We start from the raw sequence: 27,647 nt of genomic DNA, 5'->3' as shown, positions 1-27,647 counted from the left end.
AGCGCGCGAACCATTCAATGAAAGATGATCGATATGTGCTTTCGGAGCCGAAGGCCCACTCGTGTACCCTTGATGACTGCACGACACATGCTTTAGGACTCGCCTGGATCCGTCAACACCGACAATGGACTGTTGATGACTGTAAACATGTTGCCTGGTCGGACGAGTCTCGCTTTAAATCGTATCGGGTGGATGGACGTGTACGGGTATGGAGATAACTTCATGAATCCACTGGCCCTGAATGTCAACAGGGAACTGTTCAAGCTAGTGGAGGCTCTGTAATGGGCGTGTGCAATTGGAGTGTTAAGGGGCCCCTGATACGTTTAGATACGACTCTTACTTGTGACACGTACGTAAGCATCTTGTCTGATCACATGCATCCATTCATGTCCATTGTGCATTCCGACGGACTTGATCAATTCCAGCAAGACAATGCGATACCGCATACGTTCAGAATTGCTGCGGAGTGGCTACAGGCCCCTTCGTATGAGTTTAAACACTTCCGCTGGCCACCAAACTCCCCAGACATAAACATTACTGAGCATATATGGGACGCCTTGCAACGTACTGTTTATAATAGATATCGACCCCCTCGTGCTCATACGGATTTATTGACAGCCCTGCAGGGTTCATGGTGTCATTTCCCTCCAGCACTACTTCAGAGATTAGTCGAGTCCATGACACGCCGTGTTGCAGCACTTCTGCGTGCTTGCGGGGGCTCATCACCGGATTAGGCATGTGTACCAGTTTCTTTGGCTCTTCAGTGTAACTACCTTCAAACACTGGCTCATGTATCATAGGACCCGTACATTAACTAGGTGCTGCCGACCGCTATTCATGAGGAGAGTATATTCCGAACAGAGACCTATGATACAGCAGCCAATGACTGGAAGTACTATTTGGTTAATAGCAGGACCTGAAGATAACGGAAATGTAATACTGAAACAAGTCGTCTGAATAATAAATACTGTGAAAATACGGCTTTGGTATTCCATTTCCATTACGACCAGAATCTAGTCAACATGCGAAAGACAATCCGAGCATGATGCAATGCATGTGGCCATGTGTGAAAGTGCAGCTAAGCCTTTTTACATACCCCTGTAGATGTCAGAATGATCCACATACGTTGGACTACCCAATAGTCAGATCGCTCACATGCTTTTAATAAAAGGTGTCACACAACGGATAACTAGTAGGACAGGCGTAACCATAACAAACATGAGACATGGTTGTCGCATCTCATAAAAGACGACAAACAGGGTGATCTCTGACTGGGAAATGAAATTCCTGTTTGTTATAAAGTTCCCTGTTAACATATGTATTAATAAGAAATTATTAGAGGATATATTCGACCTCAGGGAATGGAAAAGCGTACAAAAATTGACAATTATTAACTTAAGACAGTACTAAACCAACATTTGAATGTCCCAGCAAAGCCTGGGTTGCTTAGGTAAGTGGGAAAAACCAGTAATCTACGAATGAATTATTAGAAGACAAATCTGCACTGGAGACACAGTGACTGCCTGAATCCACCAGAAGAAGGAAACACTGACACATACAGTGATAGGATCATTCTTGGTCAGTTTAATTCAGTAACTTTGCTCTGTGACAATTTATTGTTAATTTCATGAATCCTATAGAGCAAATAAACTCCTGGTTACGCAGGCTTAACATAAATTTCTAGATCCTTTAACTAGTCCTACATCTTTTCCTGGTAGGAGAGGTGTACCTACGTGCGTAAGCATCTTGTCTGATCACCTGCATCCATTCATGTCCATTGTGCATTCCGACGGACTTGGACAATTTCAGCAGGGCAGTGCGACACCCGATTCGTTCAGAATTGCGAAAGAGCGGTTGGATTGGAAAAGTATGTATTGGAAGGCTCACGCTATTCGTCCACGAGACTCAGAGGGCCATAGACACGGGTTGCCAGGTAGATGCCGTGTTTCTTGACTTCCGCAAAGCGTTCGATACAGTTCCCCACAGTCGTTTAATGAACAAAGTAAGAGCATATGGACTATGGTTCAAATGGCTCTGAGCACTATGGGACTCAACTGCTGTGGTCATCAGTCCCCTAGAACTTAGAAATACTTAAACCTAAGGACATCACACACATCCATGCCCGAAGCAGGATTCGAACCTGCGACCGTAGCAGTCACGCGGTTCCGGACTGCGCGTCTAGAACCGCGAGACCACCGCGGCCGGCATATGGACTATCAGACCAATTTTGTGATTGGATTGAAGAGTTCCTAGATAATAGAACGCAGCATGTCATTCTCAATGGAGAGAGGTCTTCCGAAGTGGGAGTAATTTTGGGTGTGCCGCAGCGGAGTGTCGTAGAACCGTTGCTATTTACAAGATACATAAATGACCTTGTGGATGACATCGGAAGTTCACGGAGGCTTTTTGCGGATGATGCTGTGGTATATCGAGAGGTTGTAACAATGAAAAATTGTACTGAAATGCAGGAGGATCTGCAGCGAATTGACGCATGGTGCAGGGAATGGCAACTGAATCTCAATTTAGACATGTGTAATGTGCTGCGAATACATAGAAAGAAAGATCCCATATCATTTAGCTACAGTCTAGCAGGTCAGCAACTGGAAGCAGTTAATTCCATAAATTATCGGGGAATGCGCATTAGGAGTGAATGAAAATGGAATGATCATATAAAGCTGATCGTCGGTAAAGCAGATGCCCGACTGAGATTCATTGGAAGAATCTAAAGGAAATGCAATCCGAAAACAAAGGAAGTAGGTTACAGTACACTTGTTCGCCCACTGCTTGAATACTGCTCACCTGTGTGGGATCCGTACCATACAGGGTTGATAGAAGAGAGAGAGGAGATCCAACGGAGAGCAGCGCGCTTCGTTACAGGATAATTTAGTAATCGCGAAAGCGTTACGAAGATGATAGATAAACTCCAGTGGAAGAGTCTGCAGGAGAGACGCTCTGTAGCTCGATACTGGCTTTTGTTGAAGTTTCGAGAACATACCTTCACCGAGGGGTCAGGCAGTATGTTGCACCCTCCTACGTATATCTCGCGAAGAGACCATGAGGATAAAATCAGAGAGATTAAAGCCCACACAGAGGCATACCGACACCCCTTCTTCCACGAACCATACGAGACTGCAATAGAAGGGAGAACCGATAGAGGTACTCAAGGTACCCTCCGCCAGACACAGTCAACTGGCTTGCGGAGTATGGATGTAGATGTAGATGTAGGGCGACCAATTAAAAATATACAGGCTGTTGTATATCCGTTTCAGCCATCTATTTCCCAATCGTTATTTTATTGACCAACCAGTTTCGGCTATAAGTTACACCATCTTCAGGCCCCTGTGTACAGACTACAATTTGCAACAGTGTGAAATGAATAACCAAAAGGTGCAGGGTGCAAGTTAGCAGAACGTTCTTCCAGAGAAAGACAACGACGTCCAAGCATACGATTTTTCAACTTGGGGAACATGTCTAAGTTTTGTGGATTCGTGTCTGGAATGTAGAAAGAATGCGACAATGTTTCCCATCCGCATTCGAGCAGTTTCGTGGCTACAACGTTGCCGAAATGCAAGCTAACATTGTTGTAGAGAATGAGTGGCCCAGCCTCGAACAACTGAGGTCGGGCTTTGTCCATTGTTCTGCGCAGGTTTTGCATGAAGTTACGATAATATACTGCAGTAACATTTGTTCCACATGAGACTCTATCTGTCATGATGATACTTTGGAGATTATAAATAAAATTTATCATTTGCTTGGGCTTCGACTGAGCGCGTCGAAATTTTTTTGGACGCGGAAAAGCTGAAGCTCTCCACTCATTGGACTGTCAATTCAACTCCGATTCAAAGTCTCTAATCCACGTTTCATCATTAGCAGCAATGCGACACAAGAATCCTTGATCTTCACGTTCGAATCGTTATTAGAGCAGGGTTACAATGTTGAGGTCAGAGTCAAACAGTGTAGGATCCATCGTGCAGAAATTTTTCTCTTCTTCAAATTGTCAGAATACGGAATGCTGATGTTGGGGGCACTCCCGTGGCTTCGGAGAGCTGCTCACAAGTCGCACTGCGACCTTCTTCAACAGCATTAGGCACAAGTTTCACACATCCTTCATCTGTTGACGTTTTTTCCCTTCTTGGATTATCGTCTATGCTCGTACGACCACCACGAAAACGATTAGCTCAACGTGAAGCTGTGCTATGCTTCACTGTCAACTCACCACAAACTTCGCTTAACGCAATGTGAATTGCTATCGGGTTTTATGCCAAGTAAAGTTTAGATCTCAATGTATGACCACTGGTCTCCAACAGTCACAGTACCCGAGACCCCTGGAGGATTCATTTTCACCTCTCACCAATTTTATGTTAGAGTATGCAGTGATAAAACAACTACGTCTGACGTAATTTTTATTGTTTTTGCATGAAACAATCCACAGTAATATGGTTACGAAAGTTAAAAAGTCGGTCAAGAAGGCTAGGAGAGTATTCTTACTAGAAAGAGCATGTAAGCAGTTGTTAGCATCCCACTTAATAAATGAATCGACTTCATTTACTTCCGGTACGATGGACGTGGAAGAATTATGGGCAAATTTTAAACACATTGTGAATCACGCAGTGGACAAGTATGTGCCGAAAAAGTGGGTTACGGACGAAAAACACCCACCGTGGTTTAAGAGCGCAATTCGGAGAATGCTGAGGAAGCAACGCAGTTGCACTCGTGGTACAAGAAAGATCGGGAGAATGAGAACAGGCAAAAGTTAGTAGAGATTCGTGCGCTGTAAAAAGAGTGATGCGCGAAGCATTCAACCACTACCACCGTCATACCGTAGCAAAGGATCTTCCTAAAAACCCAAGGAAATTCTGGTCTTACGTAAAATCTGTAAGCGGGTCGAAGGCTTCCATCCAGTCACTCACTGATCAATCTGGCCTGGCAACGGAAGACAGCAAAACGAAAGCTGAAATTTTGAATTTAGCATTTGAGAAATCTTTCACGCAGGAGGATCGTACAAACATACCGCCGTTTGAGTCTCGTACAGATTCCCGTATGGAGGACATAGTGATAGACATCCCTGGGGTTGTGAAGCAGCTGAATGGGTTGGAAATAAATAAATCGCTAGGTCCTGATGGGATTCCAATTCGTTTTTACAGCGAGTACTCTATTGTATTGGCTCCTTACTTAGCTTGCATTTATCGGGAATCTCTTGACCAACGTAAAGTCCCGAGCGACTGAAAAAAAAGAGCAGGTGACGTCTGTAGAGAAGAAGAGAAGAAGGACGGATCCTCAAAATTACAGACCAATATCCTTGATATCGGTTTGTTGCAGGATTTTCGAACATATTCTCAGTTCGAATATAGTGAATCTCCTTGAGACGGAGAAGTTGCTGTCCATGCATCAGCACAGCTTTAGAAAGCATCGCTCCTGCGAAACGCAATTCGCCCTTTTTTCACATGATATCTTGCGAACCATGGATGAAGGGTATCCGACAGATGCCATATTCCTTGACTTCCGGAACGCGTTTGACTCGCTGCCCCACTGCAGACTCCAAACTAAGGTACGAGCATATGGGATTGGTTCCCAAATATGTGAGTGGCTCGAAGACCTTTTAAGTAACAGAAACCAGTACGTTGTCCTCGATGGTGAGTGTTCATCGGAGGTGACGGTATCATCTGGCTTGCCCCAAGGAAGTGTGGTAAATCCGCTGTTTTTTTGTATCTACATAAATCATCTTTTGGGCAGGGTGCATAGCAATGTGCGGTTGTTTGCTGATGATGCTGTGGTGTACGGGAAGGTGTCGTCGTTGAGTGACTGTAGGAGGATACAAGATGACTTGGACAGGATTTGTGATTGGTGTAAAGAATGGCAGCTAACTCTAAATATAGATAAATGTAAATTAATGGAGATGAATAGGAAAAGGAATCCCGTTATGTTTGAATACTCGATTAGTAGTGTAGCGCTTGACACAGTCACATCGATTAAATATTTGGGCGTAACATTGCAGAGCGATATGAAGTGGGACAAGCTTGTAATGGCAGTCGTGGGGAAGGCGGATAGTCGTCTTCGGTTCATTGGTAGAATTTTGGGAAGATGTGGTTCATATGTAAAGGAGACCGCTTATAAAACACTAATACGTCGTAATCTTGAGTACTGCTCGAGCGTTTGGGATCCCTATCAGGTCGGATTGAGAGAGGACATAGAAGCAATTCAGAGACGGGGTGCTAGATTTGTTACTGGTAGGTTTGATCATCACGCGAGTGTTACGGAAATGCTCCAGGAACTTGGGTGGGAGTCTCTAGAGGAAAGAAGGCGTTCTTTTCGTAAATCGCTACTGAGGAAATTTAGAGAACCAGCTTTTGAGGCTGACTGCAGTACAATTTTACTGCCGCCAACTTACATTTCGCGGAAGGACCACAAAGATAATACACTCCTGGAAATGGAAAAAAGAACACATTGACACCGGTGTGTCAGACCCACCATACTTGCTCCGGACACTGCGATAGGGCTGTACAAGCAATGATCACACGCACGGCACAGCGGACACAACAGGAACCGCGGTGTTGGCCGTCGAATGGCGCTCGCTGCGCAGCATTTGTGCACCGCCGCCGTCAGTGTCAGCCAGTTTGCCGTGGCATACGGAGCTCCATCGCAGTCTTTAACACTGGTAGCATGCCGCGACAGCGTGGACGTTAACCGTATGTACAGTTGACGGACTTTGAGCGAGGGCGTATAGTGGGCATGCGGGAGGCCGGGTGGACGTACCGCCGAATTGCTCAACACGTGGGGCGTGAAGTTTCCACAGTACATCGATGTTGTCGCCAGTGGTCGGCGGAAGGTGCACGTGCCCGTCGACCTGGCACCGGACGGCAGCGGCGCACGGATGCACGCCAAGACCGTAGGATCCTACGCAGTGCCGTAGGGGACCGCACCGCCACTTCCCAGCAAATTAGGGACACTGTTGCTCCTGGGGTATCGGCGAGGACCATTCGCAACCGTCTCCATGAAGCTGGGCTACGGTCCCGCACACCGTTAGGCCGTCTTCCGCTCACGCCCCAACATCGTGCAGCCCGCCTCCAGTGGTGTCGCGACAGGCGTGAATGGAGGGACGAATGGAGACGTGTCGTCTTCAGCGATGAGAGTCGCTTTTGCCTTGGTGCCAATGATGGTCGTATGCGTGTTTGGCGCCGTGCAGGTGAGCGCCACAATCAGGACTGCATACGACCGAGGCACACAGGGCCAACACCCGGCATCATGGTGTGGGGAGCGATCTCCTACACTGGCCGTACACCTCTGGTGATCGTCGAGGGGTCACTGAATAGTGCACGGTACATCCAAACCGTCATCGAACCCATCGTTCTACCATTCCTAGACCGGCAAGGGAACTTGCTGTTCCAACAGGACAATGCACGTCTGCATGTATCCCGTGCCACCCAACGTACCCTGGCCAGCAAGATCTCCGGATCTGTCCCCCATTGACCATGTTTGGGACTGGATGAAGCGTCGTCTCATGCGGTCTGCACGTCCAGCACGAACGCTGGTCCAACTGAGGCGCCAGGTGGAAATGGCATGGCAAGCCGTTCCACAGGACTACATCCAGCATCTCTACGATCGTCTCCATGGGAGAATAGCAGCCTGCATTGCTGCGAAAGGTGGATATACACTGTACTAGTGCCGACATTGTGCATGCTCTGTTGCCTGTGTCTATGTGCCTGTGGTTCTGTCAGTGTGATCATGTGATGTATCTGACCCCTTCCTGGGACAATGAATTCACGGTGTTCTTATTTCAATTTCCAGGAGTGTATAAGAGAGAATAGGGCTCGTACAGAGGCATACAGGCAGTCATTTTTCCCTCGTTCTGTTTGGGAGTGGAACAGGGAGAGAAGATGCTAGTTGTGGTACGAGGTACCCTCCGCCACGCACCGTATGGTGTATTGCGGAGTATGTATGTAGGTGTACATTTATGAAGTGTTCCTCGTAATAAATGTTGTGGTGCGTAATTGTGTGCTTCAGACACATATCCCTCTTTCAGTTTTGTCGGCGGAGTTGTGGTTCTGACTGTAGAACGAGATGCACGCCTCTTCTGACCGTTGAGGCGACACTCGTGGTGTTGGGGCTTCACGGCTGCCGGGTGGCGTGTTGCCAGGTCCCGTGTGCTGCTGCAGCTGGGCGGCGCGGTGGCGGCGCGCGACCTGCTGTTCGCGCTGGTGACGTTGGGCGGCCAGGGCTGGTGGCAGCCGCGCGCCTCCGCCGGCTGCGTCGCGCTGGGGGCGGCGCTGCACTACGCGCTGCTCGCCGCCGCCGCCTGGACCACGGCGGCCGCCGTGCTGCAGCTGCTGCGCCTCAGCACTGTCGCCGGCGCGCAGGTAGGTAGGCCGGCCAGACACGGGCCGACGACAGGGTTAGCCGGGGGTTTGCGGCCCCGGGTAGCTCAGGCCAGCCAGTGGAAGGCCTCCATCGAGCAGGTGATCCCCGCAAACCTCTGCTTTCGAGCTGACGCATTCGCATCTTTCCCGACTCCTCCATCAACTACAGTGTTTATCTATGTCCCTCCCTTTGACTGGAGGTTATGGGGACCACAGCTATACACTACTGTAAAAAACAAAATGAAACGCATACAGCCGTTCTTACGATCTTACACAACCGGCCATTAAAGTTGCTACACCGAGAAGAAATGCAGATGATAAACGGGCATTCATTGGTCAAATATATTATACTAGCACTGACATGTGATTATATTTTCACGTAGCTTGGGTGCATAGATTCTGAGAAATCAGTACCCAGAACAACCACCTCTGGCCGTAATAACGGCCTTGATACGCCTGGGCATTGAGTCAAACAGAGCTTGAATGGCGTGTACAGGTACAGCTGCCCATGCAACTTCAACACGATACCACAGTTCATCAACAGTAGTGACTGGCGTATTGTGGCGAGCCAGTTGCTCGGCTACCATTGACCAGATGTTTTCAATTGCTGAGAGATCTGGAGAATGTGCTGGCCAGGGCAGCAGTCGAACATTTTCTGTATCCAGAAATACCCGTACAGGACCTGCAACATGCGGTCGTTCATTATCCTGCTGAAATGTAGGGTTTCGTAGGGATCGAATGAAGGGTAGATCCACGGGTTGTAACACATCTGATATGTAACGTCCACTATTCAAATTGCCGTCAATGCGAACAAGAGGTGACCGAGACGTGTAACCAATGGCACCCCATACCATCTCGCCGGGTGATACGCCAGTATGGCGATGACGAATACACGTTTCCATTGTGCGTTCACCACCGATTCCATATTCTGCTAACAGTCATTGAATCTCGACCAACGCGAGCAGCAATGTCGCGATACGATAAACCGCAATCGCGATAGGCCACAATCCGACCTTTATCAGAGTCGTAAACGTGATGGTACGCATTTCTCTTCCTTACACGAGGCATCACAACAACGTTTCACCAGGCAACGCAGGTCAACTGCTGTTACTGTATGAGAAATCGGTTGGAAACTTTCGTCATGTCAGCACGTTGTAGGTCTCGCCACGGTTGCCAACCTCGTGTGAATGCTCTGAAAAGCTAATCATTTGCATATCGCAGCATCTTCTTTTCTTCCTGTTGGTTAAATTTCGCGTCTGTAGCACATCTTCGTGGTGTAGCAATTTTAATGGCTAGTAGTGTATTTATCGTGTAGCTACCAGTTTCAGCGCTTCAATGCTCCATCTTCAGTCCTTATTTGAGCTTAAGGAGTTATCACGATCCATATATATGCTGCATCAGCGGCCAACATAACTGTTTTCCGTAGAAAATCTGTAACTGTGATGTCAGCGCTCGAACCGTCAACTGCCTGGGAGGGCAGTACATCGGCGTAACTGTAATTTGTACTCAATTGATTCACGTGGAAAACTTTTCAACCTCATTACGGCCACATGACGGGTATTAAGACTTTGAACATGGAATGTTAGTTGGAGCTAGATACATGGGAAATTCTATTTCGGAAGTCGTTAGGGAATACGATATTCCTAGACCCACAGTGTCAAGACTATGCTGAGATTTCCAAATTTCAAGCATTGCCTCACGCCATAGGCAACGCAGTGGTCGATTGATTTCATTTACCTACCCAGGGCAGCGATGTACGCGTAGAGTTGTCAGTGTCAACAGACAGGTAGTACTTCGTGAAATAACCAAAAGAATCTATGTGAGATTTACGACTAAGGTATCCGTTAGGAGTGTGCGGTAAAATTTTGCATTAATGGGCTATGGCAGCAGAAGACCGACACGAGTACCTTAGCTAACAGTACGACATCGCCAGCAGCTCCTGCCCTGGGCCCGCAACCATATCAGTTGGGTCCTAAACGACTGGAAAACCGTGGCCTGGTTGGATGAGTCCCGATTTCAGTTTGTATGAGCTGATGGTAGGGTTCTTCTCTGGTGTAGACCTCACGAAGCCACGGACCCAGTTCTCAACAATGCACTGAGCAAGCTGCTGGTGGCTCCATAATGGTGTGGGCTGTATTTACATGAATTGTACAACTGAACCGATCATTGAAAATGTTTATGTTTGGCTACTTGGAGCCCATTTGCAGCCATTCATGGACTTCTTGCTCACAAAAAACGGTGTCATTCCACCAGGTCGCAATTTTTCGCGATTGAATTGAGGAACATTATCGACAACTGGAGAAAATGATTTGACCACCTAGATCACCCTACATGAGTCCCATAGAACATTTATGGAACGTATTCGAGGGGTCGGATCTTTCGCAAAATCCTGCACTCGTAACACTTTCGCAATTATGGATGATTATAGAGGCAGGATGGGTCAATATTTCTGCAGGGGACTTCCAATGACTTCTTGAGTCCATACCACGTGCAAATGCTACACTACGCCAGGAAAAAGGGTGTCGGACACGATATTCGGAGCTATCTCATGACGTTTGTCACCTAAGTTATAAAAGCGACCATCGCTTCCCCAATACGTATTTTAGTATTGTCATTTGCAAACGCGAGTTGAAGAAGCCAAGACGTCTAAGAACGGGGAAGCATTTCTCGCTATTTTTTTAGCTATGACATTAAAAAAATACGAAAGTGAATGTCTGAGAAAAAAACGACATGCTATAGCAAATTTGTTAAATTAAATACGATGTCTCTTGTAGCTCATGAAAAATTGTTAACGATTTCTCAGGACAGAATAGAGAAACAAAACATGGTAATTAGAGAAGAAATAGCAGCAGAGAGTAGGTGATGAGTAACTGAAATTTCTGGCTACAAGAACGTCATTTGAGTAATGTTTACTGTTGTAGTGTCAGCAAAAGCCAGCAGTATAGCTGTAGTGAAAATACGTCACACAGTAATGTTTTTAGTTAATTAAATAAATGTAACTAACTTTTTTTAGTTTTATGATTATTATTCCATGTGGAATGAAGATCAGTAATATGTAAATGTAATATGTAATTGTTAACAAACAGAAATAGAAATCTTAAGTACATAAAGATTTAAATTTTGATAAGCATGTACCTAAGTATTCCTACATCTATATGACCCGATTCCTTATTACTTCGTCAAAATTTCCTGAGACTGGAGTGCGTTTTGCAGACTACCAGTTATTGTATAAATCAGTTATCCACAGTTAGAATATGGAATACTGCCGTGATTCAGTTCGACAAGCTAAAACTCTTACTATTCAAGATGAAAACAGTGTTCCACAGAATCATTGCTAAACGACATTCTGGAGTCTCAGATATATTTATTATTGTATAAGTCAAGTTTAGTGTTGTCTCCCTCAAAATAGTGCCCTTCTGATTGCGCGCACTTTCTCCGCGCTTCTGCCATTGATGGTAACATTTCTGGAACTCATCTTCTGTAATACCCTCCAAGACCCTCGTCACAGTATTTTGGATTACTTGTGTTGTTTGAAAATGGTGTCCCTTGACCGTCGTTTTGACTCTTGAAAATAGAAAAAAGTCGCACAGAGCGATATCTGGAAATAAGGTGACTGTGGTAGTACTGAAATTTGTTTTAAGGTTAAAAATTGCTGTACTGCCAGAGCAGTATGGGATGACACATTATCTTGAAGCAGAATCCAATAATCTGCAGTGTTTGTCCAGGAGGCACCCACTCTTTATAAACAATTCCCTTCGAATGAAAGAAGCACACAAGCATGGATTTCACTTTTGACTTTGACAATCGTTCTGCCTTCACTAAACATTTTATACCAACAAAAACTTTAGCTCTTGAGATAACCTCCTCTCCAAAAGCTTCCTGAAGCTTACCGTAAGTTGTCGTCGTCGCGTTTTCACCCAATTCAACGCAAAAAGAAATAGCATACCGCTGAGAAATATTATGCTGGTCCATTTCCGTGGCGAGAGCACAAACACGTATTAACTTATTACAGCACAACTCACGACTGAGCAGTTGCATCGATGTGCCGCTTGGACTAGAAGCAGCTTACAGACCAAGGACAAAGATATTGTGTCTATGCAAGCCTGCAGGGTTGCCACATTTTGCAAAGAAAATCAGCCTCATTACTTTATTCTCACACTTTCAATGTATGGTTAATGAAGCCGCACAGGGGGCTGTGTCATGAGCACAGGTGGTATTGATCATCTTCGGTATCTTCCACCAAGCTATGCTCTCTTTCTCTCGCACACTGCAGTACATCTGAACCGAATAAACATCAGTCAGATTAGGTGCACATTAGCCTGCCACTCACCACAGCCAATGTGTTATGCACTGCTCTCTGTCCTACGCCAGAAGTTACCTCTGAAACGCCATACAGCCTGGTTGAAGAAAGGTTTTGTTAGAATGAACATCGAGGCATATGTCGAATGTGACACCGATGTATGGGCGTGAATCGCGAGGTCCAGTGAAAGTCATAAAAGTGGATATAACACAGATGTTAACAGGGGAGAGACGCAATTATACTGAAAGCTATTTACACATAATGTACCTTAAGTTATTATTACAAGTAACTGGAAGAATTATCACTGTTGGCCTTAGATGTGTGAAAGAGCTTTGATTTCATCATAGCGAGAGAGAGAGAGAGAGAGTGTGTGTAAGACCTGGAAATCGTAGTGATATGTTTCATAATAAATCCCAAAATATCGTCAAACGACAGAAACTGATTGTAGTCAGTGCTGGAAGTCATTAATAGTAGATACTCATAATAATGACATCAACCACAGTTACAGTGGTTGTAGTTATACTCAATGTTAGAAGTGGAAAGTACCAAATAATGTGAGATTTGTAACTAATAAGTCTAATCATTAAAAATTAATTAATTTATGATGACAGTTTACTAGTACAGAGTTCACGAGTGATCTACTGATTGCTGCAGAAGAGGAACTCGAACTCCGCCAACAAAATTTCGGAGGTTGTATGAAGATATTTCTGAGAAACTGTGACAGCTGATCACGGCAAGCAGTTCCGAGGACAACTAGGTAACTAACAAAATACTCGTCTGATTGATAGTCGGATAATTACCGTCAGTCTGGGGCCCGTGTACGATAGGATACATAGAGGAAATACAGAAGATCGAAAAGGGCAGCATGTTTCGTCACTATTTCATTTAGTAACAAGGAGATACCAAAACATACAAAGTAAAAAATTAATGCAATAACCCTCAGACAATATTATAACGGGGTTTAATGCAGGGTAAGGAGTGGGCGACTGGTTCTCTTCTGGAGTTGGCGATGGAGTGGGTGAGATAGGCAGCCAGTCAGTTGATAGAAAACGTTATTGATGACCCTGAGCAGACGCGGCTCACCACATGTGAAACACAGGCTGCAGATGGCGGGAGTGATACTCGGATCCCAGCACACCTGTAGTGGCGTCTCAATGAAGGTATTCCCCGTGTACGGTAACTGCGGCCGGGCTGCTGCGGCTGCTGGGTGGTGGTGCAGGATCGAGGCGACGTCCCTGTGCCCAGGTTGGACATTTAGGCAAAGATCGTTGGTTTGTGGCCTGGCGGATGCAGTGTCATAGATGCAGCGACGACCGCCACAGGCTGTGAGTCATCGGACGGCTCAGTTGCGATGACCTCACGACGGGCTGATCCTGAGGGTTGAAATCCCGTTCCCACGTGCTGACGGTTGAACAGCTCACTTCGATATATATGGAGCAGGGATGGTGGCCTGATGTGGAGTCCCTCACACTGAAGCATTGTCTGAGGAAGCCTTGTCTGGTGATGTTGCTGAGCTGGTAGGTCACTGACTGGTATCTGTGGCCTGGTTTCTGTTGGCTGGGATACAGTCCCGGCTTTCGGTGTTTCAGCCGCTGCCCTACTGTGATGGGGCTGCTGTTACTGCGGGATACTGTGCAGCATTGCGTCATTCTTCCACTGCATTCAATGAACGTTTACACAACGTGCATATTGGCCAAATCTTGATCAACCAAACTACCTATATCTCATTTATCACAAAAGGACGAGGTACACTCAGACATGAGGTGCATATTGTGCAAATCTTGATCAACGAAGCAATCCATATTTCAGTTGTTACAGATGACGAGGTACACTCAGTACAGTCCCGGAGACATTCGAAGATTACAGCTGTATCTCACCATGATTGGATAGATACTGGATTATAAGGTGTACCCAGGGGCATACATGGAATCAGACCATAATTTAGTAGTGAAGAGGTGAAGTTTCAGAGACTCGCGTGGAAGAATCAGTGTGGAAGTACCGAAGTACTGAGGAATGGTGAGATGTATTTGATGTCGACTAAATACATGGCTACTAAGATAAGGAATATCACAGTAGGCAGCTGAGTTGAACGGGGATGGACAATTCTAAAAAGAGCAATCGCAAGTGTCGGACAGACAAACATAGGTAAGAGGAAGCTTACTGAGAAGAAATCTCACGTAACAGAAGAAATACTTCAGTTGACAGTAGGAAATATAAAAATGTTTTGGGAAAGATAGGGATACAGCGGTATAAATCACTTAGGAATGAAATAAATAGGAAGTTCTGAGAACGAACGTAAGTTTTGTAGAACGCCAACCAATATATTCCATCTTCCTTCGTATATCTCTCGCGAAAAGTCCATGAATGTAAAATTATAGTAACTGGAGATCACGCGGAGGCTTACTGTCAGTTTTTCTTCCCGCACACCATTCGTAACTGGAAAAGGAAAGGGGGAAGGGACAGTGGTGCACAAAGTACCCTCCGATTCTGGTTTGAGGGCCCAGTGCGTCGTTGAAAGGCTATAATGTAATTGTGACTTATTCCGTTGGTTGAACCAACTACCTTTGTTTCTTAATAATACGTCAACAACAGCAAAATAACCTATAATATCAAACCAAAAAACGTAGAAAACAAAACGCAGAGCAATACACAACCCTCACCGCAAAAGAACCCGTGATGCGGCTGCCGATGATATGGGGTCAGTTCAGCAAAGTGTCTTCGTGCTGCTATTCCATTGCATTAGTGGACCTATACACAACATACATATCGACCAGTTTTTCATCCGTATATCTATTCACACTGCAGTCACTATTAATAAATAATTAAGACTGCCAGGAAAGAAACAACACCATGAAATGTGACAAAACAAAACAGTACTGAACGTAGCCTTCAGTGCAAATAGTCTAGAGGGCACTACTGTTGTCAACAAAAAATACCATGAGTGAGAGTAACAAATTTTTTTTTTTCAGACGAGAAAAACAGTTCATACATCAGACTGCATTAGACAGTAATGTATTCCGTTTTCTAAATAACATTTTTATATCGTGGAAACTTCATCTGTCATCATTTTCATCGCCACCATTTCTTTCCTTTTTCAGGATGTTAATTAATAACGTGATAGCAATTCCTGTGTCTGCTTTCTTTGTTCACCCTCATTATTAGCCGGTGAAATCCTCTTCCACATAAAGGCCTTCTCTACACTTTTCTGTCCACAATGATCTTCAGCAATGCGCTACCGCTTGTCTCCTCTCTCAGCACAGCAGAGCCAGAAATCAATACAGGACCAAGCGTGGGAGCGCTCTGCGTAGTTCGTGACGTCATGAGGAGTGAACATCGTAGTGTAAGGTCAACGAGATGTTAAACTTTCTGATGAATATGCACTTTAGCAAAAGGTTGAACATTGTACCCATAGAGCAAGAGAACAGTTTGTAAGTGCATAAATCGATGCTTGGCTAGTCAGCGATGGTAGTAAATTATCCATATGCTCCTATGGCAAAGAAGTGTGTCAAAGTTAAGAAAACTTGTTATTCATTAATGTAATAAAGTGAACTAATATTTCATGTGCTCTACTTTGACGAGCCTTGAGATGTTGTATTTTCACACCGCTACATCTCGTCACATAAAACACTGATTTGAGTAATGAAAGAGGCCACGAGCCATTTATTTGCCAATTTTTAATATTTAACTACGCATTGTAATGATGTACTTTGACGATTTACAAGGAGAAATGAATCCAGCGCCACTGACGCGCCTAAGAAACTATAGACTACTTCAGCGCGCATGTAAAAACACCGATATTAAAGACAGACTCTGAAGACATTAGAATATTACGAAAAACTTGCGCACAACCCATCGTCCACTGCCGGACGACATCACTCTCTTTTTATCTCCTGTTTAATACGGACGCACCATTACATTGTTGTTGTTGTTGTTGTTGTGGACTTCAGTCCAGAGACTGGTTTGGTGCATCTCTCCATGCTACTCTATCCTGTGCAAGTTTCTTCATCTCTCAGTACCTACTGCAACCTACATCCTTCTGAATCTGCTTAGTGTATTCATCTCTTGGTCTCCCTCTACGATTTTTACCCTCCATGCTGCCCTCTAGTACTAAATTGGTGATCCCTTGATGCCTCAGAACATGTCCTACCAACCGATCCCTTCTTCTAGTCAAGTTGTGCCACAAACTTCTCTTCTCCCTAATCCTATTCAATACCTCCATATTAGTTATGTGATCTATCCATCTAATCTTCAGCATTCTTCTGTAACACCACATTTCAAAAGCTTCTATTCTCTTCTTGTCCAAAATTTTTATCGCCCATGTTTCATATCCATACATGCCTACACTCCATACAAATATTTTCAGAAACGATTTCCTGACACTTAAATCTATACTCGATGTTAATAAATTTCTCTTCTTCAGAAACGCTTTCCTTGCCATTGCTAGTCTACATTTTATATCCGCTCTACTTCGACCATCATCAGTTGTTTTGCTCCCCAAATAGCAAAATTCCTTTACTTCTGTAAGGGTCTCATTTCCTAATCTAATTCCCTCAGCATCATCCGACTTAATTCGACTAGATTCCATTATCTTCGTTTTGCTTTTGTTGATTACCATTTAACCATTACATAGGCGTCATTATAAGATTCGTAATTTGTTTAAGTCTACAGAGATATACCGTTATTTTGTTGCATGTGAGACTAGCATGCGTGAGAAACGCAGATTGGTTAATGAATTAACATTTCTACACGATTTCTAAACTTTTCAAACCTCTCAGACTCTGTCATGGGTACTGATTTAAGTGTTAACATGTTACATGTGTTTTAAATCCGAGCTCGTAATGATAGTGTCAATTACTCTAAATATGTGTTTGCTTTCGTTGCTGGAGAACCTTAATCATATACTTTCTATGTGCCAAGTTTTTTCACAAAGCCAGCCGTGTCCGACGTGTCATTGTGTACAGAACAGTTAACATACTACTTATTTCTCCCCCCCCCCCCCCTTGCAATATTCTTCAAACTCGGTCTTAAACTGGCGCTGAAGTACATTTTCAGTGCGAGTGGCGTCCGGGAATTTCTCAGCAAACTTTACTTCTGGCCGGCCGGGGTGGCCGAAAGGTTCTAGGCGCTGCAGTCTGGAACCGCGTGAGTGCTACGGTCGCAGGTTCGAATCCTCCTTCAGGCATGGATGTGTGTGATGTCCTTAGTTACGTTTATGTAGTTCTAAGTTCTAGGGGACTGATGACCTTAGACGTTAAGTCCCATAGAGCTCAGAGCCAAACTTTACTTCTCAAATCGCACATCACTCGCACAAAGCCTCGCTATTCCACAAAGGTACGCGGCACTGGAAAGGGAGCCAGGCAAGTATATGTTGCTTTCCCTTCCCCTTCTGATGTTCAATAATAATAATATATCCTTACATCAGATGTTGTGATCCACAGCCTTCTTCCAGAGCAATCAAAGAATCCACAGTTACGGCCGGAAGAAAGTCGCAACAATTTAGATTTGTTTGACCACTTTGGAAACTTTTGCGCCCCCCTCGCCATCCCTCCCGGCCAACCAACACGTCATACGATTCTGTGTCGCTGCTGTACGCTTCAGCTAACCCAGTACTGATTGTTTTCGTTTAAAACAAATTACCCTAGAACCCTCCAGTTTATCAATTTGCTGTAACGTTTGTTTTGACTTCTCCACCCATTTGTATGGTACTGTGGAACAGGAATTTCAATTTATATCAGGTCTGTAGACATTTAAACAGTAAATTAATTACGTAACATTATTTTTTCGAGGCGATATTGAGAAGTAAATGATTACCTGTGTTAAATAATTACAACAACGCATTGAAGTGTGTTGTGTCATGTGTGCAGGCACGGGTCCCGCACGTCGTGCTGGTGTGTTCGGCGTGTTCGTGGTTGTCGCCGCTGTTGCCGGTGGGGGTGCTGTTGGCTGCCTCGGGACCCACGGCGGGCTACCCGCTACGTCAGGACAGCGCTTCAGACTTCCTGTGCTACCCGCAAGGTGCCGCCTTCTACGCCTCTGTCCTGCTGCCATCCGCTGTCTGCGTCGTAGTCAACGCCGCAATCTTCCTCTACCTGCTGTTCACAGTGCTCTTCCCGGCTTGCAGCTGTGGAAGCGGCGTCGTCGTTACCAGGTATTCCGCACTTGTAAAAGATACGAACTCACAGACCGGATATTAGTCAACCTATTAAACGAGCGCACTGGTCGTTTCGTAGCACCATACAGCTGGTTCTACTGGCGTAGGACGTGGCAATGGTGTGAAATGCACATGGCATTGGATTAAGATGGGTCAAAGGGGAGACGATTAGAACTATAAAAACGAGCTATTATGTGAAGAAGTCCCCATGACCAAACCATAAGTCAAATTGTTTGATTTCTTGGTGTACCGATGCGCACTGGTCAACCTGATTACATGGAATGGTATACTACGCACAGTCACGTTACAGGCAATAAGAACAGTGGATGTATAAAGGTCCCATCCTACCAGACAGAAGACGAGCAGCAAGAGTTGTCAATGAGAACTGATTTCAGACTCGGCAGAAACTGCTGCTGTCGGTGAATGCAAGTCCAGCCTCCGCCATTTTCCGAGTGAATATTCTACATCTACATCTACATTTATAAACCGCAAGCCACCCAACGGTGTTTGGCGGAGGGCACTTTACGTGCCATTGTCATTACCTCCCTCTCCTGTTCCAGTCGTGTATGGTTCGCGGGAAGAACGACTGCCGGAAAGCCTCCGTACGCGCTCGAATCTCTCTAATTTTACATTCGTGATCTCCTTGGGAGGTATTGGTAGGGGGAAGCAATATATTCGATACCACATCCAGAAACGCACCCTCTCGATACCTGGACAGCAAGCTACACCGCGACGCAAAGCCCCTCTCTTGCAGAGTCTGCCACTTGAGTTTGTTAAACATCTCCGTAACGCTATCACGCTTACCAAATAACCCTGTGACGGAACGCGCCGCTCTTCTTTGGATCTTCTCTACCTCCTCCGTCAATCCGACCTGGTATGGATACCACACTGATGAGCGATACTCAAGTGTAGGCCGAACGAGTGTTTTGTAAGCTCTAAACATTCATGGTGGTGTCTGATTGTTCTATATCGTGTCTCTCTACCACTTTCGCGCAACGACGCTCTGAGAGTGTTTTTTAGGGAATTGACTAGTTTGAACCTGGGACCTGTTGCTGGTAAGGAGACGCCAGACCACACATGACATGTAGAATTCAGAAGAGTTCAGTGAGACTAGCGATGATATAACCAAATACTAAATGATCTCAGCGTCAGCTCCACTGCACTCCCTGTAAAAGAATCTTAATACTAACTAAATATAGTGGAAAGGGTTCAAGGCTTTCCTATTTTTAGTTAGCTGGTAAAATAACGTCGAAAAAGCAGTTAAGTTTACCATTGGAAATTTTATTCTACTCACAAAACATCATTTATAAATTGCACTATTGATAAAACGAAATGTTTTAATACAGGATGGTAAAAAGCAACAGCGTTCAACAAAAATGTGAATGAATATTCCCTGAATGGGTTTCCAAGTTCTACAATCGATCGAAGGATGACCTATGCCATATCACATCTATAATCTAGGTTTAATTTAAGTTTCACAAAAGAGAAAACTATCAAAATGGTCTACAGTGACCCTCAATTACCTTTAATTACTTATCTAACTTGTAAATTACAGTGGCTGATATGGCTTCTCAATAACTATATAACAGAAAAATTATCGCGTTTCAGATTTTTACTTCAAGTGGCAAATGTGAACACCATGAGTTTTAATTAACGATCGACACTAGTATCACGCAAAAAAGGGGTGTAACAGATGAGTCTTCTGCAGTTATGAGTGAAGCCTTATACGCTCAAAAATGCGGCATCGCGTGCGTTCATTACCTTGTCGGTGTTTAAGCAGCGTCAGGGCGGCAGCGGCCGGCGCAGCAGCCATCCAGCTCGCCGTCTCGGAACCAACTCTCTCTAACTTCTCCTTACTACAATTTACCGAAGTTTGTTTAAAAAAACTATCTGGCTATGTTTTCATCTGACCAATCAGGGTCTCAATGTTAACCTTAAGCTCCGCCTACAAAAATTCTGTCTATCAAGTGAGAAACGTTATACTTTTCGTGGTGGGGCAATGTTTTTTAAAGTTTGCAACGTAACAGAGACGCTAAAAAGTCTCACGCTAAAACCTGCAGCTGGTGTGGTCCTTTTAGCGTTATCGTGAGATCTATACTGTTCTTCTGGAGGGCTCTATCTTCTAACATGGGTTGGAGGATTGTCCTAATGTAACAGACACGCGAAAAAGTCTCACGTTAAAACTTGCGGGTGGTAGTGGCCCTTTTTGTGTTATCGTAAGATCTATACTGCTTTTCTGGAGGGCTCTAGCTTTTAACATGGGCTGGGGGTGGTCCTTGACGTACATGAGACGCGAAAAAGTCTCACGCTAAAACGTGCGGGTGGTAGTTGTACAGGTAGGCTGGCCCGTCCGTCCCTTATCGTAGGGCCTTCTAGCTCAACACGGTTCTGCTCTCGGCTTCTGTCCTCGTTTCTCCCCTCGGAACTGCGTCTGCCTCACGGTGGGAAGGTACTACATGCATTTAGGCATTCTTGTGTTAGTCTGTGGTATTCCATTTGCTCACTCGTTACTTGTATTACTTTGGTTAATTTAATGTCACGATTTATTCGGAGTTATGTGACATACTAGTAGATTTGCTTATTATGTCAGGGTTTTCATGGAAGGTGTTGGATTTGCCTGACACCTTACAAAGCCACCTCCTTTGTTCATGGACTACACTTTCTAAGGACTCTCCCAATGAATCTCAACCTGGCACCCGCATTACGAACAGTTAATTTTATATGATCATTCCACTTCAAATCGTTCGGTACGCATACTCCCAGATATTTTACAGAAGTAAATGCTACCAGTGTTAGTTTCGCTATCATATAATCATACGATAAAGGATCCTTCTTTATACGTATTCGCAATACATTGTGAAGTCCACTGTATTCAGTGGAAATAAGGACATCGATACTTCGTAAGGGCCATTGATCATAGTAGCACATGGAACTGCACGCTTGGACAGCGTAACGCAGAAAATTGGCTGTATACATGTAGTGTGGTCTGACGATTTTTTTCTCTTTTCAAATGATGCAACCTACAGCCCAATAAGACGGTTATCCTACAGTGTTTGGAGCACATGCTTCAGACCACAAATGATAATTTTTGCTTTTATGGGTGTATCCCATACCATGACTTTGGCCGAATCATTCAAATTACCGTAAACGTCAACCAGGATATCGAAATGCAGACTTTCGCGGTGTATTTCACTGATGAAATCTTCTCGGTTTATCGGCCGAGTCGTGACGTCATGTTTTCAAAACGTTTCGATGAGTTTCTTACTCATTATCTTCACGTGAACTGATGGTTCCGGGTAGTAAAGCGTCGAAACATTGCAAAGAAACAACATCACGACTCAGCTGATATCCTCAGAAAATTCTTCAATGAATCAGGATGTTTACGTCAAGATTGTCAGTGACCAATTGTTACCTTTTTCCTACATCTTGATGATGAGCAGAGATGTGCTAATGTATTACTTTTCGGTGTAAGTTATTCCGATAATCGTTATTGTTCGGTAACAAATATTTTTGGTAGTTATTTATGACAGTGAGAAATAACAATTTACGAATATATCCTTCGCTCTCTTATGACGAGTGTGCTGAAAATGGGATCTTCCAAGGCGACAACAGCCATTTTCACAGAGCTGCATACTTTCGTTCTTGCTTTGACGAACATTAGGATACAGAATTGCACCTTGACAGGCGTGTTAAATTACTTAGTTCGCTCCGATAGAAAATGTTTGGGAATGTTTGGAACAGTGAATAAAATATAACAGTCCACATGCCTGCAATACGGTAGATCACTGATAAACAAACAGCACTGCAAGACGTTCCGCCTACGATCCAGCAGCGTGCAAAATCACGTTTGCTGCCGAAAGTGTGGCCTCGTAGCAGGTGCTCGCGCCTATAAGTCAAACTCCCTGTAGCGTCGTTGTGTGGCGTTTCCAGTCACATGTTCCTGCTTTCGATTTGTTCCCCAAGATACCCTCTGCAACCTCCCGCAGTTTGTCTCACCATTTCTGGGACGCTCCGTATTATTTACGAGAAATTTCACTAGGGCATAAACACACTGGGAAGCAGCAGTTAGTAACCCCAGTTTCTTCAACAGGCCTCTACATGACGTTCTTGGGTATACACAGCTGGTATTTTATATTCCACGCTTTTAGACTCGGACTGCTCTATGAATTATCCCAAAAAATTACGATATTATGGAATGAAATTAAGCGAAGTATACCAATCATTTTGCTTTTATATTCCTTGCCTCCTGTAATATCTGGATCGGAAATAGGTATTGTTTGTCCCTTGAAGTCATGGGTGCCTGTATTACCTTAAAACGTGTACTAAATACTGGTATTAAAGGAAACATGATGAAATTTTGATGGGGTTGGTAGCACAGAATAAGTAAGAAAGTGTTTGTTTTGATATTGTGACCTTGATTTTAGTCTAATACGAAACACAATATTATAAATTACTGTATAGAATAATGAACTGTCAACTTCATTGAGCCACGCCTGAGTATTTGCTCATTAAAGGTAACACTCTGCACAAATAACTCCCCCGTGTTCTTTGCATATATTATTTGTGCATTTGCAGAATGATTGATCACTTTTCGGTCTAATCGACATGGGCCAATGAAGCATCTTATTTCGATGATCTTCTAGTTTCCGCAAACTTCGTCTGTTGGCGAGAAATTCCAAAGCGTTCTACATGTGAGAAAAGTTTTGCTTTCATTAACTCTTGCTTCTGTGTAGTTCGTATGTTACTGTGAAATTAAGCAAAAGATATTTATTGCTGTTACATCCAATACATTTTTCCATAAGACAAATGTTCGATCTTCTTGACTGTCCCTTTCAAACGTATGTACATGCGTTATGGTAAAAGAGAATCAATTCCTGATTTACATTCATTATAGAATAAAACCTTCCTTTACTTGTTATTAAGTCTTTCATCTACAATGGTGCTTTGCTGCAGAGACTTATCAGTGTCGTACAACGTATAACCGTCAAATTGTCTTTCCAGTGAAAATGATGGATATAAAACATCCCTGGACGTGAAACCATTCATTTCGAATGGATTTTCCTTTTTGGTTTCTCTCTATCTTACTGTATCAAGTGGAATATTCAAGATATTGTGTATTTGTATTCTACTGATTGTTGGCAGTGGTTTACTCGATTATTCATTGCTTGTTTCACTTGGGACGATGTGAGGGGTCTGCTCGTTTTTCTGACTGCTATCAGTCTCTGAATCTCTACTATCTTCTTGATCAAAGAGAGCTTCATCCTCAAGCTACTCAGTAATAATTGATTCAAAATTCCAATAACTTGTGTTAACTTCTGATTATGTTCTTCCGCCAATTACAGATCGTAAGGCTTGGTTTTAAATGGCTCTGAGCATTATGCGACTTAACTTCTGAGGTCATCAGTCGCCTAGAACTTAGAACTAATTAAACCTAACTAACCTAAGGACATCACACACATCCAAGCCCGAGGCAGGATTCGAACCTGCTACCGTAGCGGTCCCTCGGCTCCAGACTGTAGCGCCTAGAACCGCACGGCCACTCCGGCCGGTAGATAGTAAGGTATCTATGTTTTAAGTAAGGAAAACAATCTTCGCACGTACGTACATCTCGGGGAAGCAATTTTGGTAGGAGACCACACCTTCACTGTTCCACCAGATGTATAACATTATCTGCGCGCAGCTCTTTGTACGGGAAGTTTCTGCTTTGTTTGGGCTCAACCATCCCTTTCTTGTCCGTACGTTAGCTTAAAGTTATCATTTATTGTCACCAGCAACGGTACAGGACAGGAATGATCGGTGTTGTTCCAGAGCCAATTGATGACGAGCAAGCAGAGATGCACATAAGACCACTAGAAGAGTTTTGTGATTTTGGCCTAGGACATGAGGAGCCCATACACATGCAAATGTCGCACGATGGTGGAATGATCACAGTTCACCACATTTGCAGTTCTCGGGCACATTTACGTGAATCATTGTGGATTAATGCGTTTAAACGAACTTCGTCAAACCCCAAAGGAGTTCATGAATGTGGAGAATCACCAATGTCAAATCGACTCACCTTAAAAGGAGCAACCGTTTTCTTGCCTTTCTCTGCCCAATGGAATTATCACACAATTTCACAGAGCGTTGGTGATATTTGTTATCGCCTTTCTTACATAGAGGTTTAACTACAACATATTTCAGATACTCTGGAAATCTTCCAGTGATAAATGACTCGTTACGTAAATAGCTTAATATTTAACTAAACTCCAAAGCGTACCCTTTAATTAATTCGTGTGCCTTCTCATAATTTTGTTTAGTTATTTGTGTCAAGTTGATATTGTAAACAGAAATAGATCCCAGTTCTCGGAAAGTGATTTCACCTCTCGCACGCATACTGACAGGCAGTTTGGTCAAAAATGACGTACGGCGAACACATTGGCATTGTGCCACTGCTGTACCTAAACAACATTCTGTGACCAGAGTCGAGTGGAAGTTATTGGAATTCAGGAGAATTAATCTATTATTTTATGTTTCGACATTAGGAATTTCCTCTCGGATGAATAATTTCAATAATGTTTGTTAGCATATGTATAAAAATTAATGATTACAATCGATTACCTTGGTGGTGCTTTATCTGAGTCCACAGGGTCTTCAGTCTCTTTGTAATACAGAATTATTTTAAACGTAGTTTAAGAAGACGTAATGCTTTACGGATAGAGGTACCAAGTCAAGTACTGGAATTTTTTTCTTTTTTCGTTGGTGTACGTTGTTATTGCAGTTACATTACTACCATGTGTTTAGTAAATGACTATGGATACTTTCAAATGTAATGTTATGCATATTTGTGCCATTTCTGAAAGTAAATTGTTTATGTAATTCCGAATCTAATGTGGTGATTTGCGGGCGCTTGATCGAGTCATTTGTTTCACTGTCTTATCTGTAACAAGTTCTGAATAAGTGTAATCTCAACGAAAGAAGCATAATTTTTCAGACTGTGTGTTGTTAATTTCAAGCGGTCTCCGAATAAATTTAATTTGTCTGCTTGTGATAAAATGGGTTCTGTTTCAGCGTCATCAATGGATCTTTATTTTCTTTCTATTAGACAACAGGAAAAAGATCTTCACTACTCATATACATGTAAATTCGAATTTTTAAGAATGCATTTACAAATCTGAACATACAGATAATGTTTTGTGTACGTACCTTGTTTCCATATGCAGTACTTTTCCTGTTTTTCTATATTTTGCATTACAGTTGTTTTCCTTTCACCGTCTGTCGTCAGAAGCCATATAGTCCTTAAAGTATAAAAGTTACTGATCTAGAACTTTTAGGACTGGGAATATCGAAGTAAGGCCCAGCATTAATTAATTCTGTGTCAATAGGTTGGTGTTGTTAAAGTTTTTTGAGGCCAGAGAACAGATTTCCGTTGCAGTAAACTATGTATTCGTATATTATTTGGTTTCCTTCGATTGTGACTTTTTGTATTTTATAGCTTTCTTCAGTTATTAGTTTTTAGGGGTGCCTGTTGTTATGCCCGAGTGTTTAAAACCAGTGTTCATGGATATCCAGCAAATGTAGAATGGCAGCTGTTACTTTCTAAGGCTCTTCTGTGTGAATGATATCAAAAGTTCTACTTGTTTATTCAATATAAATTGATTTGCATTTCTGGAACGTCAGTTGTGAAGTACCAGATGTGTTGTTTTTGTCTGTATTTGTATTGATTGCCCTCTGTGTTAGCTGTTCAGTAGGCTATTTTTAGTCTTTGTTTCTTTTGCACGTTGCCTACCCTTTGAGCTACTTTGTTGCTGTAAGTGAGAGTGCACCATCTGCTTGTTTTCGTGGGTATTTAATGATCATGTGTGCATGTGTGTTTCAGTGATGAACTATTTTTTTCTGTCTGCTATGTGCCCTAGATAATCAAAGTAATAGCTATAGAAATGGAAGTGGAAAAAAACTGATATAACACAAACATTGTAGAGAAACTGTATTACAAAACTAAAACAAAAATAAAAAGGGCAATTATCACACAAAAACAAGCAGTTCGTTCGCCAAGTATTTTTGTACTTACTTCTTTCATACAGCAGTTGAAGTATTTCTTCTGTTAGCCATAATTTCTTTGCAGTTAACTCCTTTGTACCTATTTTTCTTTCCAATAGCTGTGATTACAGTTTTTTGACATGCTCATTCCTCTTCCACTGAACTAACTACTGCACTATTATCCATCGCGGTATCTATAACCACAGAGAACCTAGGCGCATTTATTCATTTCTTAGTACATCCGTAACCCGCTTCTTTTCGAACTGATTCTGCCTGACAAGTCTCTTAAACATCAGCCTACTCTTCATCACTACTACATTGTGATCTGAGTCTACATCTGCTCCTGGGTACGCCTTACAGCCCAATACCTGATTTAGGAATCTCTACCTGACTACGATGTAATATAACTAATATCTTCCTGTATCTCCAGGCTTTTGCCAATACACCTCCTCCTCCAGTGAGTCTTGAACGGAGTATTCTCTATTACTAGCTGGAATTTATGTTTCTCCTATCTCATTCCTAGTACCAAGCCCACATTCTCCCGCAGTCCTTTCTTCTACTCCTACCCCTACAACTGCATTCCAGTCCCCCTTTACTAAAGGATTTCCATCTCCCTTTACGTACTGAATTATATGTTCAATATCCTCAAATACTTTTTTCTATTTCTTCATTTTCTACTTGTGACGTCGGCATGTTCACCGAACTATAGCTGTCGGCGTTGTTTACTGTCGATTTCGATGAGGAGAACCCTGTAAGTGAACTGTTCACAGTAATTCACTCTCTATCTTATTTTCTTGTTCATAACGAATCCTACTCCCGTTAT

General features: G+C 43.5%; 1 protein-coding gene across 1 annotated transcript in view; it reads left to right on the top strand.

Annotated features, from left to right (window-relative positions):
- Positions 1–8,287: 8,287 nt before the first annotated feature.
- Positions 8,288–27,647, top strand: part of LOC126336737 (uncharacterized) — a 33,805-nt gene continuing 14,445 nt past the window's right edge. The window contains exons 1-2 of the mRNA XM_050000733.1: positions 8,288–8,354; positions 18,519–18,802. The gene's annotated coding sequence lies outside the window, so the exon portion shown is untranslated. The remainder of the gene's footprint in view (positions 8,355–18,518; positions 18,803–27,647) is intronic.

Source organism: Schistocerca gregaria, chromosome 2 (genome assembly GCF_023897955.1).
Source record: "Schistocerca gregaria isolate iqSchGreg1 chromosome 2, iqSchGreg1.2, whole genome shotgun sequence".
In the NCBI taxonomy this organism is placed as follows: Eukaryota; Metazoa; Arthropoda; class Insecta; order Orthoptera; family Acrididae; genus Schistocerca; species Schistocerca gregaria.
Note: the sequence above shows the minus strand (reverse complement) of the source record. Positions and strands in the feature narration are given on the sequence as shown.